We start from the raw sequence: 7093 nt of genomic DNA on the forward strand, positions 1-7093 counted from the left end.
TGTAATACTCTCTTCACCTACAACTCTGGAACAAAAACAGTATCCTGAGGTTTTTTGGGGGGGCGGGGGAGCAGTGGCTGTGGGCCCCAGCCAGGGCCGTCTTAACGTGGTGCGAAGATCCCTCTGGCGCCCCCCCCGCCGCTGTGTTTCCCAGCGCGGGCGCAGTGCGGCTTCCGCAGGCTCAGCAGTGCGGTGCCCCCCTGGCGGCCCTGCGCCACCCAGCCTTGCCGTAGGCCCCAGCAGCTGCATGTGCGGAGATGGACGCTGAGTGCCGTTTAGAAGTCAAGGCAGTCAGGAGGGACTTGGCAGGGGGGAACATCTTCCATAGGGTGGTCTAAAAACAGACAATGGGCCGTTTTGGGTAACATTCCAAGAGCAGGGGAAGACAGAGCTGGTCTCCAAAGGATGCAAAGATCTGGAGGAAGAGGAACCGTAGTTAGACTAGCAGAGGTCTTCATATGACAGCTGAGAATCCCAGGCCCGGGAACACGAGACCCTTAATCACAGGGTCGTGGGTTCGAACCCCATGTCGGGCAAAAGATTCCCGAATTGCATTGTGTTGGACTAGATGACAATTGTGGTCCCTTCCAACTCTACAATTCTGTGATATGGTAGAGTCAGGCACCCCCAAACTGCGGCCCTCCAGATGTTTTGGCCTACAACTCCCATGATCCCTAGCTAACAGGACCAGTAGTCAGGGGTGATGGGAAATGTAGTCCAAAACATCTGGAGGGCCGAAGTTTGGGGATGCCTGGTCTAGGGTATGACCATCCCTCTAAGTCCTAAGCTATGCGTGGCCTCCAAAAACGCCTCTATTGTTCTGCTGCTCTGTTTAAGAGCCTCCCCCTCTTGCACATGCTGCACCCCTTCCACAAATAACCTAAAGAGGAAGGAAGCTGCCTCTATATAGAGCTTCCTGTTCCGACCGCTGCATATGGCGGCTGGCTAGGAGCTCCTTTCCATAGACGCAACTTCCCTCTTTACCACCTGATGCACGGCGCAATGCCAGGAAAGGAGGCCCTGCTTGAGGAGGACAATGGGGTCGAACAAGTAAAAGGCCTCTGAAAATCTTGCTTCAAAGGGTTTTATTAAAAAGTTTCACTCAACCCTCCACTTCGGCCCGTTTTCAAAATCTATATCCCTTGTGGATTCCACTCCCCCCCCCTTAGTATTAAGATGGTGCTAGCCCTGACCTGGGCGTGGCCAGGATTTATTTTAGGAGGGGCAGGCTTTATGGGGGGGGAGGACCAAGTTATGTGTGACACAATTGGTCAGTTCATTTTATTTATTTACTTGATTTGGGGGGCAGCTGACCCGCCCCCGGCTACACCCATGAGCCCCCATCTAGTTCCAATGGGAGGCAGGAAGTTTTCTTAGGAAGGATGGCATCCCCACCATATAATATATTTTTTAAAAAATTAGAGCAGATATATTGACGTTTCCATGCTGGAGGAAGAGTAGAAGTCATAGCTTCCCAAGCCACAGGTGATTTACCAGGGGTGCCAACTTAAAAATAAATATCGTGGGGTAAGCCCAGGTAAGCCCCGCCCCACATAATCGATCACATGAGGCAGTGCGCACACACTATTTGAATGGGAATGCCTATGAATGAAGGGGGCTGGGCTTTGTATGTGCCAGCAGTAGCAGTGCTTGAGCGGCCGCCATTTAAAACAGCCCCTCTCTGGCGCCCTTTCATGCACCGCTCATCGTCCCGCAGCCACCGGGGCTCGTGGTGCTCTTGCATCGCCCCCCCAAATAATATAGTCTAGCCCCCCACAAAGTCTAGCTGAGGGACAGTGAACCGGACCCCTGCTGAAAAAGTTTGCTGACCTCTGAACTAAATGATGGGGCCTGTCACTCCATAGCCATTCCATGCAAATCCCACTGCCGCCCCTTCTCTCCCAGGTGCCCCCCCCCAGTGGCGGAGCTTCATGCTCCGGCACTGGGGGGGGCAGAGAGCAGGCGGGGGCGGGGCTGGCGTGCATCCTGGGGGCGTGACATGCTGCCTGGGGGGGGCGGGGGCAGCCGCGATGGAACCCCACCACGATTGCCCTGCCAGGGGCAGTGCACTCTCCCTGCACTCCTCTTCTTCCGCCAGTGCCCCCTGCCCACATTTGCAGGCCTTGCGGGGTGGGGAAAGGGGCATGCTCAGAACCTGATAAGCTACCTGAGGTGTGCATCAACATTACGGAGTAATATGACTGGGCAGTCAGAATAAAATGCAGATTAACCTGTGCCTCACTAAATGCACTGTTTTCACGCACTTGGGGGAGCAGGACTCTGCTACTGCTCTTCCCTGTTGTGTATTAGTGAACCTCCCTGGGAGGTGGTTTCATCTAAACAGGGAAAGGGGCATTCTGTGGCCCTCCAGATGTGGCTACTGGCTAGGGCAGGCACCCCCAAACTCAGCCCTCCAGCTGTTTTTTGGGATTACAACTCCCATCATCCCTAGCTAACAAGAGCAGTGGTCAGGGATGATGGGAATTGTAGTCCCAAAACAGCTGGAGGGCCAAGTTTGGGGATGCCTGGGCTAGGGTATGGGCATAGCCAGGATTTATGTTGGGGGGGGGGCAGGACACCTCCCCTGTCATCATCTTCTGTCTGGCTCTGCCTATCGCTCAGTTGGGTTGCCAGTTGGGTTGCTAAATGCACCACACAGCAGCCTCAAAGTGACCTCAGAGAGCATTTCCATTTCAAATATTCTGATTATTTCTACTTTTAGTTAAGTAAAGGTAAAGGGACCCCTGACCATTAGGTCCAGCCGTGACCGACTCTGGGGTTGCGCGCTCATCTCGCATTATTGGCCGACGGAGCCGGCGTATAGCTTCCAGGTCATGTGGCCAGCATGACAAAGCCGCTTCTGGCAAACCAGAGCAGCACATGGAAACGCCGTTTACCTTCCCGCTGTAGCGGTTCCTATTTATCTACTTGCATTTTGACGTGCTTTCGAACTGCTAGGTTGGCAGTTTAGTTAAGTATTTTTATTTATTTACTTGATTGGGAGGGGCAGCTGCCCCCCTGGCTATGACCATGGGCTAGGACTCCAACTCTTTTCAATCAGACAGTATGATAAATGGTTAGGGACAAGGAGAGTTGCAATATCTGGAGCCCCGCGGCCCCCCCCCGCCTCCCTCCCTCCCGATTTCCAGGATCCTATACACAGTACTCAGAAGGGGAAATCCTTGCACAGCAGACAGAAGGGCTGGCTGGGCTCTCCTCATTGGCCCAGCTGGCCACAGCCCATATAAAGGCAACTCCAGGGCGATCTCTGTAGGAAAGGGAAATGGAACCAGCTCGGACAGCGCCATATAAGGAGAAAATAGTGACAATACCAACGAGGGCGTTTAGTCACCGTGAGCGGCGAATCAAACCACCCCTTGCGCTTCCTGTTCAGAAAAATCATAGCATGTGCAAATCTGAAACAGACCCGGCGAAGCCTGACGAGGCACACAAGGCCTGTACTTATATGGAAGTGAATCCCCGTTGCACGCAGCGGCAATTACTGCCGACGCATTGGTAGGATCGGGCTGCACGCTTTAAAAAACGATAATAATAATAATTAATAATAATAATTGCATTTTATTAAGCGCACTTGCAGGGGCTGCTACTGCTGGATTTCGTGGCGGTATGAAACCAGTCATCTGCAGCAAAACGGGGCGCAGCTGGTGCAACGTGTGGGGGGGGGCGCAGGGTGGAGGATCGCGGGCAAACCTGCAGCTGCGTCCCCTGCCGGCTTCGGGTCTCTTTTTAGCACTGCCTGGGTGCGCGGCGCGTGGAAGGAGGAGCGACTTAACTCCTGGTCCGTGGAGAGAGGATCGCCTGCAAATGTACCCCACTCCCCGCGTCTGCTAAAATATTGAATGTGGATCCCGAAAGCAAACTGGAGTTACAGCAATTGCCTCTTAACTGGTTCGGCTTCAGCGGAGCTGCAAACGAAGCGGCGGCTCCCCCTAGGGGCAGCAGGTGCGCGTTGCAGGCCACTCGGAAAAGCCTGTCGCTCAGCCAGAGGTGTCAAAGAGCAGCCCCACCCCCCAGCCAGCAATGGCCTTTATCCACAATGGCAGTTTCCACCGTGGCTGCTGCATCTCCAGTAATCCGGAGAGGGTCTCCGTGCCCTTTTCTCTTGATGGCATTTCCATGAGTTGAAAGATGAATTTTGCTCCTTGGTCTCCTACTGGGCGAGAGATACCGAGGGGGCGGGGTCTAACATAAGTACTGCAGTACGTACTCCGATTTTTAAATTTTGTTGCTAGGGAGAATCAGATCCGGCTCCTAGACGTCCTAAAGAATATATATAATTTTGACAGGAAAAAATAGGCACCCGGGACACATTGCAGGTTTTACAACCACAGTCATGTTAAGGCTCGCATGGAGCTAAGCTGGACCATGGCTCGCTTATTGTTAAGCACCCCGTCCCCCCTTTCACATGTTTTGAAAACCCCAACATACAATTTAAAGCGGTGGTTGCGTGGACACCTTACGCTTAGAAGCGGGTGACTTCCTCCATAAGAATCATGGGAACTGTAGTTTGTCCAGGGTGCTGGGAATCGCAGCTCTGTTTGGGGGGAACTATAGTTCCCAGGACCTTGTATATAAAAGTATGTTGGGATAGCTCAGTCGGTAGAGCATGAGACTCTTAAATCTCATGGTCGTGGGTTCGAGCCCCACGTCGGGCAAAAAAACCGGTTCCTGCACTGAAGAGGGTTGGACTAGATTGGGGTCTACAATTCTGCAATTCTATGCCTACAACCCTTTCTGAAAGCACTCCAACTACGAGCATTATCCCATTCAGTAGTGAAACCAAAACGGATACGCAGAGGTAGCCGCTTGCTTCGGTTCACCTAAGGGACAATAGGAAGAGCTATAAAGACAAGTGAGCGAGAGACCCAAAGCCTGACGCAGGATTGTGACAGCTCTCTGCATGGCTGCCATCCTAAGCACTAAAACTCACATAAGTGAGAGCAAACGCGGTTAGCATTGTGCTGCGAAGACTGGGAGAAGGAAGTTGTGTGCAGATAATAGCGCCCCCGCTGCCCAAATGCAGTATGATAAAGCCATCCTTGCTCACTGTGGCCTTTGCCCATACGTATTTTTTTCCCCTCGAAGTGCCACAGCAATAAATAACCCCAGCTTGTTAGAGACCATGGCAGGCCAGGGATGTCAAGAGGAGCGTTTGCACTGTGGGTAGCAACAGCTCTGCCATGCCACAGGTTCCCCATAGCTGTCCTGCGCTGGGACTTGGAAGGGAGGACCGTTAAAAATAGCTGCAGAAACTGTGTGTGGGGGGGAGGATCAATTCAACTTCTGACGCTCAACAGGTTCCTTCCAGCATTTTTTTTTTTTTTTGCTGCTTGCTTTCGTGGTGCTGATGCGAGCGGAGCGCCTCTCCCGATACGGTAGCAAGGAAGAGATAGCCGTGCGCAATGAACGTGCTGCCACCTGCAGCATGAGGCGGAGCACTGGAGCCGGGGACGGCTTTGCGGGAAACTCCCTTATTCCAAGCCACAGCTGTCAGCCTTCCCTTGTTTTGCTGGAAATTCCCTTATTCCAGCGCCGTTTCCCGCTGCTATCCTGGGTTGTTAGATATACCGTAGAGAGTGACTGTCCCCGGGACAGGTGAGGCTGCTGCTGATCCCTTATTTTCAGATCCGAAAGTGGACAGCTATGGCTCGGCGCGGTGGCTTCAGCTGGAAACCCCAACGATCACCTTCCAGGTTATCAGATCCAGGGACGGCGAACATGAGACGTGTGGCATGTACGCTAGAATATATGATGGGGTGTGTTGCGGCTTTCCGTGCTCAGCTAAGCAGCCGAGAGCCTCCCTCCCGGTTCCAAGTAGGTTCTTTATTTTGCAGGCTCAGCACTGGCGCTGCCTGCAGGGAAACCGCTCCGCCTGCGGGAGAAGAAGGGCAGCATCGCGGTGGCATAACTACCCCTGCAGTGCAGCCACCCAAACCGGCTGCACCCAGTGCCTCTGTTGGCGCACAATTCCCAGCGCAGCGCTTTGATTCAAAGAGTTGGAAGGGTCCCCGAGGATCACCTAGTCCTAGCACAACCCCCAGCAATGCAGGGATATGCAGCCGTCCCTTACAGGGATAGATCGAACCTGCAACCTCGGCGTTATTAGCGCCGCACTCTAAGCAAAGGAGCTCTCCAGCCGAATGAGGGCCGCCTCTTGGGGAAATCCGAGCGAGAGGGAGGCAAGGCAGAGGCGCACGCGCTCCCGGAAGCCCCTCGGCTGTGTTTTGCGACGGGGCGGTGAAGCAGCAGCCGGGCAGGAATCGGTGGGGCAGCAGCAGAGCTGCAAGCAGATGAAAGCTTCCAAGTCAATTAGTTTACAGTCAGCTTAGGGAGAAGTGCTATGGAAGCAGAGACCCAGGCATTTTCTCTGGGATACTGGGGAACCTCTTCACAGAGCAGGGGCCGGTGGGAGGTTTGGGTACACAGAAGAGCAGGTTCTTCTGGGCCCCGGGTTCCCTGGTTCTTTTGCTAGCATCAACCCAACTAGCTGAACGCCCCAGTTAGCAACTCTCTCCAGTTTGGACACAGGCTGGCAGCGACCAGGACTCACAGGCTTATGGCCGCTTGCTTCATTAAAGCTCCTGCTCTGCTTGTCGCCTTTGCGATTGGAGTGCGGGGAGACAGGACTTCTCCGCAGGACCACAGCCATAGCCCACCCCCTCCTGCTTCCCCAAGCTGCGAGCACCTCTACAAAAGGGCTCCTTGGCTCCGAGCCGGGCTCCCTCCTCCAATCGCAGGAGCAAGTGACGCTGGGCGGCTTTGGCTGCAATCCAATTAGGTTAGCCCTGCAGGGCGACGGAGGAGACCCAAAGACCCAGATCTGTCAGTTCCTCCCTTCAAGACTCGCTGAGCAGGAGCGGGAGGCAGGCGGCAGGCGCGCTCGAGTGCGTAATCGCAACCGACACAGGCACCAGCCGCCGCCTGAGACTTAACCTTTCCAAAGGCGCGCAGGAGGAGGGATGCCGCGCGGCCCCCTCCCCACACCCCCAAAGCGTGGGGCACGCAGCGGCCCCTCCCCACTTGACCCAGGCAGCCGCACTGCAAACCCCTGGCCTGCCTGCATTGGTTCCCA

The sequence above is a fragment of the Zootoca vivipara genome, chromosome 2, assembly GCF_963506605.1.
Source record: "Zootoca vivipara chromosome 2, rZooViv1.1, whole genome shotgun sequence".
Classification (NCBI taxonomy): domain Eukaryota; kingdom Metazoa; phylum Chordata; class Lepidosauria; order Squamata; family Lacertidae; genus Zootoca; species Zootoca vivipara.